Source organism: Ochotona curzoniae, unplaced genomic scaffold, assembly GCF_017591425.1.
Source record: "Ochotona curzoniae isolate NIBS_2020 unplaced genomic scaffold, NIBS_Ocur_1.0 contig_43, whole genome shotgun sequence".
In the NCBI taxonomy this organism is placed as follows: domain Eukaryota; kingdom Metazoa; phylum Chordata; class Mammalia; order Lagomorpha; family Ochotonidae; genus Ochotona; species Ochotona curzoniae.
The window spans coordinates 28795213-28810173 of NW_024466218.1; positions in this window are offsets into that span (position 1 = coordinate 28795213).

The following is a 14961-nucleotide window of genomic DNA, read 5'->3' on the forward strand; positions in this document are numbered from 1 at the left end:
AATGAGGGCAAACTGTCCTCTTCCGTTTCTCTTGATTTTTCTCTCATCTGATATCCAGATTGAGTTTGGCCATGGGGAAGTAAAAAGGAAGTGACATTTCCGGTGTAATGGTGGTCTGAACATCTACACAAAAGAATCAGTGGTGATTTAAGTCTCAAAGAATATTATTACTGATGTTTGACTATACCTCAGATATGAAATGATGCTCAGTGTTTTAGATTCTTGACTCCTGTTAATGAAAGGGAGTAATGATTTCAAAAGAAAAGCCGCATGCCTCTAACAAACAGACACGATGTGTGACTTAGTCATGATACATCCAAGAGTAACACTGTGTCATCTATGTTAGGGAATTTGGGGCACATGATACATCATTATTCAAATTACAAGATATTTTAATGAAACAAGCTAAATACTGTTCAAAAAATCTTCACAAATTATTAAAATATATGGAGGTTATAAACAGATAATAAATGGATGGTTGCACTTCTATAATAAGGGATAAATAGTTTGTGCTGCTGTGTTGCATAAATGTGGGACTGTTAAAAGAAAAAAATATCTAAAAATTGCCATGCATTCACACAGAAATATCACCGAAAACTGCAGTTTGATTATCTAGCGAAACCAAGTATAAATTATAAAATGAATATATTTTTATTTAATTGGAGTATTGTGAAGGTTAATGAAATCAGACAACCTTGAAAGAATGTAGGCGATGGTTAATATAGCACATTGAATTTCTGGATTAATACTAAAAGAACATTCTCTGATTCATTTCTGTTTATTCCAATATTCAAACCAAGTGTAACTTCTGGGAATTATTAGAGAGACAAATTAAAACAACAGATGGGCTTGCTGTTGCCTGCATGGAAAGGTCTTTTCACAAAGCCTCCTTGACAATTTTGGAGATTTTAAGGAATCCTGCATAATTTCAAATAAAGGTATGCGTTTTTTTTTTTTTAATATTCTTTCCAGGCTGTCAATCTCTGAGGGCCCCAAAGAAAATTATTTGAAACATGATGAAAGCATGTTCTTGGGCGTTCTATAAGACACCTCTTGTAAGCCACATAGAAGATTTTTAAAAAATCTTTTTCATCATAATAATAGAAGGGAAATATGTAGCAACTTCTACCTCCTAAAGTAGAAATCTTCATTTTGATTGTTTTAAAAACAATATTTTTATAAAAGACACTTTTGTTACATATTTTAAAGGTAAAATCATGACTTTTCTCCTGTAACTTTATCCCATAAATGAAAAGATTTTGCCCTGTCTTACAGGTCACAGAGTAAAATCAGTGACTCGGAGTGGCTGTGTTAGCACTTGGCTCTGCACAGACTCTGCCTCGAGTCTTAGGTGTGCTGAGGCATGTTGTAGTTCTTACCAAAAACAAAACAAAACAAAACAAAAAACCCAACCCAACAACAACAACAAAAACAACGTTCTTTGTTGATAGTAGGTTTGTACAAATGTCCAGTCTTCATAATGGGGAAGCATGACTAATTTTAAAACATTTAATTGAACTGATGGCACAGCCCTTGGGAAGCTGATCAGGACTTCTGGTAATGCCATGTGATTTATAACAGTCAAAATTTGGGTTTAAGGTAACGCAAAGAAGTGTCTCATGAATAATCAAGACTCTTAATTAGATGGTAGGGAGTGACATTCTAAGTGTACAGCAAAACAATGAATTGGTCATCCCACATGCTCCATTTCTGGCTGGCGTGATGACTTGGTGGCTAATACTTTGCTTGCAAGTGCAGGCATCCCATATGGGATCTGGCTCACGCCCGGCTGCTCCGTTTCCCATCCAGTTCCCTGCTTGTGGCCTGGCACTCTAACTGCAGCCCTGTTAATTGCAGCCATCTGTGGATGGCTACTGGCAAACCAGTAGCTGGGAGACCTCTCTGTCTCTCCTTTTCACTGTAACTCTATCATTGTTTACTTATGTTATATAAATAAATCTTTAAAAATTGCTTAAAATATCATGATAACATAAAAACCCGGTAAGGGATTGGTTAGTATAAAGAGATGAAATCTTTCCTGAAAAGCTTTCCTTTTTGAAGCTATGATGGATGCTTTACATCAGTGATTTTATTTAACTTCCACAACGATCATTTTTGACAGGTAGTACTGCCTTCCAATTTTATACGTGAGGAAATGGAGGATAAGATAGGCTAGAGAACCTGCCCAAAGCCATAATGTTAAAGCAATTTGGACGCAATTAATCTAACTCAAAGGAGTCTCAAATTTATGTTTGTGTGGTTCTCAATTTCTAGTTTGCAAAGAAGGTTCATTCATAGAGCTTTACAAAGCTTCAGATCCCTGGGCTCCAGGCAGAGAGGCTGACTCGGGATTTTTACAACAAAGTTCAATAATCTGCATGTCTAACTATCAGTAAACTTTTTTACATCGAAATAGATAGCAAACTATTTGGCCTCAGAACAGTCTGGTCAGGTAAGAATTGGAATGCATTTCATTAGGTTGTGGAGTAAAGCCTTATCCTTACTTAAGGCTATTGTATGGACTCCATGGGAATTTTATATTGATGTGGAGCAGTAAATATTTTAGACTCTAATTTGGGGGGACTTGCAGTTTAAACATCAATTTAATTATTACAAAATATGTTAGCACAGGAGAGTCATTTTCTATGGCAACTGCCTCAATATACTGATTTCCCACAGTTTTTACTCTAGCTCGACTGGCTGTATTAGCTTAGCAAAGGTTCCTCAACACAGCAGTGTACAGGAATCCCACAAGAGCTCTGTGGGTGGGTGGTTGTTTTAATGAGCTCTGGAGGTTCTGATCCAGTAGGACCGGAATGAGGACGTTGTGAATATGTGCACCTAAATAATTTAGAAAACGAACATTGGCCAGGTAGGGATACCACGTCCTCCATCATAGCGATGTCCTGAATCTTTCTTTCTTTTTATTTCTAAATCTGAAGGGCTGAGCTGCAGAGGGCAAGTTGGACCTTTTGTTCAGCTGTTCTGAGTATGTATTCTGTTTCAGTCCTTTCTCCAAGCTGCCTCGGGGAGCCACAGATGGTGGTCCTGCCCTTAGCTCAGCACAGCCAGAAACTCACGCAGAGCCAGCAGGAGGGGCCTCGGTAGCAGAGCAGATCCCACTAGTGTGACCCTGACACTGATGCTCAGTTAGAAAATCGCAAATTCTTCTCTCACTGATTTTCATAGGCAGTCAAATGATTTCAACTAAAAATAAAAAAAAAAAAAAATCCACCCAACTGCGTTGTACCAGTAGCAGTGGGAAGACTGTGAAGACAATTGTTGACCTGGAAAAGCACCAGTCATTCACTGAACAGGTGCTGCACCTCTCCTAAGGGCCATGCACTATTCCCAGTGTTGGTGTCCTGTAGGAAGCCAGAAGAAAGAGTGATTAGGGAACTCAGTAAATAATAAATGCATGAGCATGACTGGGATAGATGATAAGCATTACTTAGAAAATATCACAATAATCTGAAAGGAAATGGCTAATTTGAGATGATGATGATACGTAACTGTAGTGATAACACAGAAACACTTTGATAAGGTATTATATAAACAAATAGTAAACAATGAAAAGAAATAACCATGTGAAGAAAAGAGCAAAGAGCGGCATTTGCAAGGGAGCATCCTAGGATGCAAATTAAAAAATAGGTGTCATTGAAGAAAAGCAAGGAATGGGAGATAAAGAGAAGGGACAAGAAGAGGAGGAGACTAAACAGGAAGGATACACTAGATTGGGAGGGTTCTATAACTGATGTGCAGCCACACACACACAAAGTGCTAAATAAATATAAAACAAATCACATCCACAGACAAATAGCCTCAAACAGCAGAGAAAACAGACCCCCAAGATAAAAATAACCTTTATACCTTTGTAATTTAGAAAATTAAATGTAAAACATTAAAAAAGAATGGGCCTTCCATACTTTGAAAAGTGTGGCATTGAAATGTGCCTCACTTTTCATCTCCCATGTTGAGATATCAATGGAACAGAATAAGAAGTCAGAAATAGATTCAAATGGAAAGCAAGCTTTAGAATATGATAAAGATGGCATTTCAAATCAGTAGGGAACAGATGTATATCAGCAACTTGTGATGGGGCAACTGGATAACCATCTGTAAAACAAAAGTTGGATTTGTAACCCATCCCAGGCTGGCAAAAAAACACTTCAGATGAGAAAATGTATGTTATATGTTAATATGCAAATGCAAAATGGTACAGCTATTTTAGAAAAGCAGTTTGGCAGTCTCTTGCAAAGATAAACATGCACTTACCACATGACCAAACCATCTCATTCCTTTTCTGAAGACAAATGGAACCATGTCCATACAAAAAACACAAGAATTTCTACGTTGGATTTATTTATATTCACCCAAAGCTGGAAACAACCAGTATGCCCTTAGCTGATGAATGCATAAACAAACTGTAGTGGGACCACACCATGAAACCCTACACAGCAACAGAAAAAGACACATTACTCTTAACATGTTTCAAAATGGACTGCTTTTCAGTGCACTATGCAAAATGAAAGGTCAAACTCGTAAGACTTCCTGTATGATTCCAGCTATGTGATATTCTGGACAATATTTCTTTTTCAATAATAGAAAGTGGGTCAAGGTGTGCCAAGGCTTTGGTGGGTTAATGGAATTGATCACAATTCATTTATTTGCCAAAAAATCATAGAATAGAGCAGAACAGGAAACATTTACTGGGCTATTAATCATAACTCAATAAGTCTGACTTAAAATATTAATATTATTTATTAAACAACAAAAATCTAGAAGAAAACTTTGGAGAATTATTTTATAGCCTTAGAGTTTTAAGAATTTTTAGATAAGGATGAAAACTTAACTGTTCTAAGCAAAAGATACTGATAAGCTTCACTACCCAAAAGTAGTTGTATCTCCTGTAAGCAACAATGGAATCATTGGACAAGATGTATAAAGTAATATGTTCTTCCTACAAAAATGATCAAGCTGCTCTTCAGAACATGCAAAGGCAGGCCCAGCGCGAGAACCTAGCAGCTAAAGTCCTCGCCTTGAACGAGCCAGGATCCCATATGGGCGCCGGTTCTAATCATGGCTGCCCCACTTTCCACCCAACTCCTTGCTTGTGGTCTGGGAAAGCAGTGGAGGACGGCCCAAAGCCTTGGGACCCTGAAGAGGCTCCGGATTCCTGGCTTTGGATTGGCTCAGATCTGGCCATTGCAGCCGCTTGGGGAAATCAATCAGTAGACAGAAGATCTTCCTCTCTGTCTCTCCTCCTCTCTGTGTCTCTGCTTCTCCAATAAAAATAAATAAATCTGAAAGAAAAAAAAGCATGCAAAGGCATTTCACAGAGTAAATATGGAAAAAATAAACACGTGAAATGTGGCTTTACTCCTAAGATAATCAGACAATTACCATTAAGACCAAACAACATTTCCATGAAAGAAATGAAGGAAGGAAGGAAAGAAGGAAAGAAAAGAAGAAAAAGGAAGAGAGAGATAGTTGGAGTGAGACAGTGGATGTCATTATATCATTATGTCTATGAGCTATGCTGTGTTCTTTTGATGTCAATATCACATAACATGGTTAAAAAAATAAAAGACTGATAGTTAAAAAAAACGTTGGTGAGGATGTCAAGAAATAGGGAACAAAGCATTGTGCTGGCAGGAATCTGAAAGGACAAGAAGCTTTAGAGAGTTTACTAATTCCCCTAATGGGTGTAAACCTGGGAACATTCTCTTAAATAAACAAGGAGTCATATCCAGGAATGAATGAAGGAGAATTCCTATGAAACCATGAAATGTTTACATGTCCATCAATAGGAAAGTAGACAAATTGTGATATACACAGCAAACAGAATGCCATATAGTTGTGATGGGAAAAAAAGAACAAATGACAGTTGCAAAGTTCCAAAATGCATGTCATACACTTCATCCTGAGCAAGAAAGGTTAATGGCAGCAGAATACACTAAGTAAACAGTATCAATAATTATGTAACTATGATAGCATTATTTTTAGAAATATATACATATACATAGATATCCAAAGAGATGCATGGGCCTGATCAATATCATGGTCAATCTGGTGGGTGTCTGGTAGGAAAAGGAAAGGAAGAAATTAGGATAGGGTTCCCAGGAACTCTAACTGTATTGGGAATACATAATCCTTTGTTCTTACGTATGTGAAGTAAGGGATTCATAACATCCTTGTATAAATATTAGAAACATAATTTGTGTTTTGCTTTAGAGGGACTGTTGTGAAATGGAATGATAATCATACCTGCGGCAGGGGAATAACCTGGGAATTAAATTCATTAATAACTTAGATTTTGCTAGAGTGGAATGCAATATATTCTATGTACCGTAAACATATCAACATTGTACCTAGTAAAAAATGACAGTATAACAATAATATTATTACCATATTAATACTTATTACCAAAATAAAAGTCATAGGAGCAAAATGACCGAGTTTAGCAAAAAAGAATAAAAGAGGAAGGGAGGCATTGCTATGCAGTAGATCGAATCACTATCTGGGAAGCTCTTAATCCCTGTGGAGTGCCAGAATCAGTTCCTGATTCCGCTGCTTCTGACCCAGCTTCTGACCCAGCTTCCAGATGATGCAGCCATGGCAGCATCACTCAAGTACTTTCGTCCCTTCCACCCACTTGGGAAAGCTAACTTCTGCCCATCCTCGGTGGGCTATTGTGGATATCTGGTGAGTGAACTAGTGAGCAGAATCTCTCTCTCTCTCTCTCTTTCTCTCTCTCTCGTCGTTTCTGTCTCTGTTTCACCCTTCCTCTTTTGCTTGATCTTTTCAAGTAGATGAAAATAAATAAACTTTTGCAATTAGGAATATGGTAGTAATTGGCAAACCAAAATATCTTGCTCCATGGAAAGAACTCTCTGTGATAAAAATCTTGGCTAAATCTTAGTTCCTTGGAAGGTAAAAGTAACTAGAAACTTCTTTGCTAACATCTTGGAGCCTCAGTGGCCATGGGGCTAAAGTACACTTTGGAAGCTTCCATTTCAGACTTTGAAACTCAAGCAAATAAAAGAAAGGAAAAACAAGACTGCAGACTGATACCCATTCATAAACAAAACAAACAAAAAGTGGAAATTTTATACCAGTTGCAGAACAAGTACTTCTAACTACAATTGCTTATTGGTAGACTTATGTGTTCACCATGTAAATATGAGGAAACAGAAAATTAGTTAAATGGATAGCTTACGATAAATAAATTCAAATTCAAAGTAGGGGAAAATTATATAAACCCAGCAGCAATAGTAGCAGCAATGACCATCCAAATTACAGCACAGTGTAAGAAGTACCATAATGGAGGCATATATCAGAGTTGTACGAAAGCATGAAAAACAAATCGAGTCCATTTGGCTGCCAGTGAGAGTTAGTGGGGGGGGGGGGGCTGGAAATGGGAGAGGAATTCATTAAATAGTCAAAAAGGAGAAAGTCATTTCAGGAAGAATATTAGGCACAGAAGCATGTAGCCATGAAGAAAGCTAGCATATTTAGGAAAGTATGAGTAATTTTTTCTCAGCTGTCAGGACATTTCTTTGCATCCAAGTTATTCAAATGTTAGGTTAATACATGACTGAGTGAACGTATGCAATGATAAAGCCAAGCTTCGGGCATCGGTAAGTGTAAGTCAATAATTTACCACCTGAATTGTGAGCCTATGAGCTTGGATGAGTTTAATACATTTACAAGCCAAGTTTTTGAGAATCCATAACTAATTTTTAGCTGTATATGACATCTTCTAATAACACTCATATATTTCACTACCAATTAAAATGCAAGCCAATTATCTTAAAATTTAAAAAGTACATTTTAAACTTAATAGAAAATAAATGGTTTAAATACCCAAATGCTAGCTTATTTAACAATATCATTTTAAAACCTCGGTATTTGTAAATGTAATAATCCAGATTACATTACGTTAGAGAATAGCCACTCCTTTAAAATCAAAGTGATTTATCTCCTGAGTGATTAAGGAGATATTAAGATTTTTTTTTCAAATATCTTTGACAAGGGAAAGTATCCGAGTCTCCAAAATGCCTTAACATTTTCCTTTTGATTATAAAACAAACATCTTTATAATGGAAAGCTATATTAATTTTACAGGATAAAACTAAAATATGACACTTTACATTATTTCAAACATCTGCTAAAAGGATTAAAAAGCTATTGTCAGATCTACACATTGAAAATGTTCATGTAGCCAGTCACTGCATCACTTCAACTCTGTTGAAACTTCTAATGTGAACCTTTGAAATTCATTATATTGATTTTTAAACTGAAGCAAATCACTAAATTATCCTTTTATTTTTCTATTACTAAAGCTTAGTGGCTGTGCTTATTTTGATCTCCCAAGAAAACACAATGATAGCACAGTAGTATAATAGTTTTAAAAAGTGTTCACTTGTGTTTAGAGTCATCATAATGCTATGAGGTATTGCCTAACTTCACCTGCCATACATATACCTGACTTTCCAGACTTTCCCTTATAACTGAAACCATTCCTTGTATTTGAAAACTATTATACCTTCTCATCTTCTCTCCTCTTTGCTTTCAGAGTGGAAGCAAGGGCATTTCAATGTCATCTCTCCCTTCAACATGTAAATTTATTTATTTATTTATTTTTGCTATTTCTGAATAAGCTGATGTGAGGGTCTTAAATTGAGATCTCCAGGTATCATATTGAATGGAACAAAGACTTTTTTCCACCAGCAATATAGACAGTAAACCCATGCTCTGTCAACCATTAGTGCCCACCTGCCCCTTAGGGTGGGTGGCCTTATGAGCTCATAGGTTTCTCACTCCAAACTCACAACGTTTAGAAGTGGAATCATGCGATTTGTTATCCAATTTTAACTTCCATTTACTTATGTCCCTTTTCAAAAGAAATATCAGGTTTCTCAGGGTGCTATTTGCTACATTTTCTACATTCTGGAATAAATGGTCTTTTTCTGTTCTGATGTTACAGCAACACACACTCACAAGAATAAATGCTGAATGTGGTAATTCTGTCATTGGCTGACCATTCCCATATTAACTATTTAAAGCTAAATGAAGCTTTGAGGTCCTAATGCTATATCCTAAACTTGGCTCCGTTTACAACACTTTATATTTATGGTCATTTTTAATCTAATGGTTTAAGCTGTTACAGTAGATTTCTCATTGCTTGGTGGTAGCAGAGCTAATTGAAGTTCCAGAGCTAATGCACTGACCCATTCACAGGATGATTAGGCAAGATTTATAGTTGCCACAGAGCAGCAAAGCCATGCTGATTTACTTAAGAAATTTCCAACACGTGCAGATGTGAAACGGTTCAATAGGAGACCATTACTGCTGTCTTAATTTCTTGTTTCTTTGTGTGGCAGGATACAAAACTGATCAATGCACATTTTGTTATCCACTTTTTTTTAAAGTAACAGCTTTCATATCTTGTTAACGATGCACTCTCCACTCTCCTTTTCATTCCTTAGTATTCTATAGGATTACAGAATTTCAAAGGTAGGTTGCTCTTTATTTTCCAGGCATGATTCTTTTAATTATTAAATACAGAATACTCATATTCAAGTTAGATAACACTAAGTAAAAATGGTTATTTAATTCCTAGAACCTAATAGAATGACAAGCTACTAGGACAGATCATCAGTTTGCAAATTATGACACATTTTAACTGGATTGTAAACCCACAGTTGGGATGCAAACCCATTTTTTGATTGCAACTTGAGCTATACTGTGTCAGAAAACTCAGGAAAATTTAAATCCAACAGCTTACATGAAATTGCTTTGATTACCATAGAAAAAATAATTAAGTGAATTATAGTCTTAGTTATTTCTCTACTTATTTAATTGAAAGGCAGAGTTACACAGAGGCAGAGGGTGAAAGAGGGGAAGAGAAAAGATCTTCCTTCCTCTGCTTCACTCCCCAAATGGCTTGCAAAACTAAGGGCTAGGCCAAACTAAAACCAAGAGTCTGGGACTCTGCCTGTGTCTCCCACAGGGGCGGCAGAGACCCCCAAAACGTGTGCCACAATGTGCCATATTCTGCTGCTTTCTTAGGCACATTAGCAGGGAGTTGGCTTGGAAGTGAAGCCAACTCAACTCAGTACTCATGAGATACTGGTAGCACAGGTGGTGGCTTAATCCACTTCACCACAATTCTACACCCTTGATTTTTCATGAGCATGAACTGTATTAGCAATGTGAAATTTGGATTTGCACAAAAGGACATTTATAGAGTATTCATATGTATACACGATAATGATACATACAAACTCTCTGATAATGAACTTATTATGTAACACAGCCAGATCTGCGAGAAAGTAATGGAGTGAGAGCAGTTGCAGGTGCAAGGCAAGTAAGGCTCTCACCTTGATTTAATGGTCAGGAGGATAAGCAGCCCAACTAAGAATGCAGCACCGTATCATCTGGCATGCATAATCAATTCTATGATCTGAAGTCAGGGTGACCCCAAGAGAAGTAAACTAACTCCCTGAGCGTATGATCAGAGCTGGTCTGGGCAAGCAAAGAGCTAGTGATGGAGGTGAAGTTCTTTTATCTCTCTAACCTGACGACAGAAATTGCATTGCTAAATAAAGTCTACGGAAGCTGTGTTCCAAGACAGTTGACTTCAAGAGTTGTTGGGCGGCTGCTTTTGTGATGAACTTTGCTTTTATACCAATTACCAATGTTTGGGCTATCAGCCTCAGATACAATTAAAGTGAAAATCAGACTTTGATCCTACAACATTTAGTGTTACATTCACAACCAAAATTTCAGGCATTAGTGCTAAGCTGAAGCATAGTGTTAATTACATTTATATTACATAGTTAAAAGGGATCACTGTTGAGTTTCTCCTTTAATCACTGAAGACTCGTTTGACGCAGAGATGAAAGAGAGGTAAGTACTCTCCAGGAAGAATTTAAAACTGATCTTACATCCCTGCTCACTGGAACACCCAATAGACTCGTACTTTCTTCCTGCTTACACGCTTTGGTCTGTTCTCCATGTTAATTTTCATTTTGAATGACACATTATAAGGATCCAGTTGCTCCAGTTTTTACTGATATTAGTTGAAATAAAAGGGATGCTCTTTAAGGGAAAACATTAAGCCTACTGGTTGAAGTCCTGATTGAGACACCCGAGTTCCACCAGGGAGTGCCCAGGCTTGATGCTTGCTTCTGGCTCTGGGGTCCAGCTTTCTGCAGTGCAGACACTGGGAAATAAAGTTCAAGCTCAAGTGCTTGGGATCCTACTATTCATATGGGAGATCTCAGCTGAGTTCCTGAATCCCAACTTGAGTCTGGCCCATTGCTGGTGCTGCACTCACTGCAGAGTCAACCACCATATGGGACCTCTCCTTTTGTCTGTTTGACTCATAAGTAATAAATACCTTTTAAATTATACTTTAGTGATGAGTACACAGTAGGAATCATACTTGCAATTTTTGAGTTAATTTTGCTTTAAAAAACACTAAATTTGAGTAATAATGAGTTACATTTGTAAGAGTGACAAAAAACCATGACTATAATTCTGTGAAGAAGTTCTCAGTGAGCTGGAACCCTGGTGTTGTAAGCTGACTGTACCTGTGATGCTGGCTTCCCCTTAGGACACCAGTTCCCGTCCCAGCTGCTCCGCTTTGCTGCCAACAGCTTGGGAAAGCAGCAGAGGATGGCTCAAGTTCTTGGGTGCCTGCATCCATGTAGGAGAATCAGAAGAAAGCTCCTGGGTCCTGGTTTCAGATCTGCTCTACTCTGGCTGTTGCAACCATTTGGAGAATGGTGGAAGATCTGTGTCTGTCTCTCCTTCTTTCTTTGCATCTCTGCCTTTCAAATAAAAGCAAATAGAAAAGAGGTCCTCAGCACAGGTTTTCAGATCCAAAAAGAGAGAAAAAATGCACCGGAACAGCCCTAAGCAGAGGTCGTAAAAATGCACAAGTGTGTAAGCTCATGGGAATGTACGCCCTTGAGCAGTATATGTTTACATGTTTATGCTAATGTGGGCTTGTGTGCCATTGTATGCAAGATTGTTGCTTATTTAAAAAACTAACATTATAACGTAATATAAGCCCGTTTTAATTAGATTTCTGTAGGGGTGTAGAGTAGGTTAGCTAAGGGACATTAACTAAAAGGTATGTGATGCATTTTACAGCAATCTTATTTTTATGGGCTTACTAAACAAATATGTCCACTTGTATTTGATTAAACTCTAAGCTTCCAGAACACTTTACCACTGATGATGAATCCAGTTTGTCATGCAGGCTTTGTCTTTTATGTCTAATCCTGGGGACCTCATATGCCACAAAACCACAGAACCCATGTGCTAATGTGGATTCATTGAGCTGAAATTAACGCCTGCTTCAGGATCTTCAAATTGACATCTGATTTGAATTCTCCTGACAGCTAATGAAATTGGATTGTTTCATATAGTTGTTGGCCATTTGTGTGCTTTGAGATCTATTTAGTTTCTTTGCTCATTTCTTGAACTCTTAATTTACAATTTTTTGGGAACTATTCTGAAGTTAAAAGTTTACTTAAACAAATTGGCATCTGAGTGTCATACTCCATCAATTATTTATATTTAGAAGTATCTTGTCTGTTATTTAATTTTTAAAAAAAATATATGTATTTTCTGACATGAAAGATTGACACAATTTAATTATTTACACAATTTATAAATAACTATTCCCTAATGATCCAATTCAGTTCCACAGAGCAGCACATATCTTGGCATGTGGTAAATGTTTAGCAAATATTACTGAATGGATAATTGTAGGATAAATGAAATAGATCATGGTGTCAAACAGACATGACCTTGAAGCAAGTAAAGTAGCCCTTGGGGAGTTAAATCTATCTTGTATTAATAATATCTACCTGGCAGAACTGTGGCAAAAATTAAATCAGATGAAACACGTAGGAACTGCCCCAACATAATAAGAGTCCATTAAATATCAATTTCTTTATCACACATTTGCTCAGTGCTACACATATTGACAAGTGAGCAACTGAAATCTTTTTGGAATGGCATTTATAGAATGATTTGAGTTTGTTCATTTAAAATTTTTTTTTAATATTTATTTTTATTGTAAAGGCAGATTTATGGAAAGAAAGAGACACAGAATGATCTTTCATCTGCTGTTTCACTGCCCAAATGGCCATAACGGCAGGAGCAAAGCCGATTTGAGGCCGCTTGCACATCTCCCTTATGGATATAGAGTCCCAAGGCTTTGCTCCACCCTCTACTGCTTCCCCACGTCACAAGTGGAGAGCTGGATGGGAGGTGGAGCAGCTGGGACATGAACTGGTGCCAATATGGGATCCCAGTGCTTGGAGACTGAGAATTAGCTAATTGAGCCATTGTGCCAGGCTCAAATTCTTTTATTTAATTCATATATATGCATGCTATATAAATAACCATTGCATAGTATTACAGCAAAAATAGGTTCATATAGTGAAAAAATTAATCAATTTAGTTTCTGATCTGTGTTTCTAGAAGACATGATATTTTGGGCCCGGTGCGGTGGCGCAGTGGTTAAGGTCCTCGCCTTGCACGCCCAGGATCCCATATGGGCACCAGTTCTAATCCCAGCAGCCCCACTTCCCATCCAGCTCCCTGCCTGTGTCCCGGGAAAGCAGTCGAGGACGGCCCAGAGCTTTGGGACCCTGCACCCGCGTGGGAGACCCGGAAGAGGCTCCTGGCTTCGGATTGACATAGTATCGACCCGTTGCGCTCACTTGGGGAGTGAATCATCGGACGGAAGATCTTCCTCTCTGTCTGTCCTCTCTGTATATCTGCCTTTCCAATCAATATAAAATAATTTTTTTTTAAAAAAAAGACATGATATTTTGTCTTTCCATAAAACTATTTTTATTTGTTGAGCAAGTATCATTTTAGAGTTGTTAACAATTAGGCTAAGTCACAGTGCAAAAAAAAGAATTGGATTCTTAAACCTTGCTAAGTTTTTTTTTTTTCCATGAGTCACATGTGATAATATATTTTTAAAAGAAACAGTTAAAAACACATCATAGCTATCTTTGAGAGGCATATTAAAAAAAAAAAAAAACCTCCCATCTAACAGATGTGCCTTTGACAGTAAAAGAAAAATAAACTTCCAAATATTCATGGGCATGTTTGCCCACCTTCCAAACCAAGTGTGGAATTGCTTATGCTAGAACATCAAGCACCTGCCAAGTGGGATAATTGATTGACTGTGACTAAGGACTGTGCCAAGGGTTTTGAAGCCCTCTTGAAGCTCCATAACAAAACACATATAACAATGGTTGGTCACAAAGCTAACATTGACAATTAAGTTTCATGAACTCACTGAGATTTGCAACCTTCTGGTTTCAATTTTACAATTCAGTTCTGCCAGATGGAGTAGGGAGAAAAGAACATACATAATTAAAATCAATGAAGTTATATCCACCCCGAACACCAAGAAATAAAGTAAGAAATTAAGCAAAAATAAAACAAAACCTCCCAATCTTATATTTTTTCCCACATCTGTAGTCAGAAATCTGCAAGTCGGAACTTGGAAACCTTTAAGAACAAATGTTAGCTGTGAGGCAAGCAGATTCAAACAAATCACCCAGACTAGGACAAGAAATAAACATATAGATAACTGTTTGTGAAGATTCTTTTGTTACGTGAATAAAGAAAACTGTAGTTATGTTCTATGTAAAATAATGGTAAGAGGAATGTGCAATGGTAAGCTTGAAATAAGTAAAAGTGTGTTACCAGACCTGGATAGGTTAGCCAGTCCAGGAAGGGATAAAGGGCAGTGGGATAGCTGGTGAACCATGGGCTCTTATTATGAGCCAGGCAAGGGCATCATTGCAGACCTCCAGTGAAATGCCAGTGTGGGCATTTTTCTTGCAAGGTGTCAGAATCAATGGGTGACCGACAACCAGACAGATCATAGAGGATGAGAGAATGATAGTTTTCACG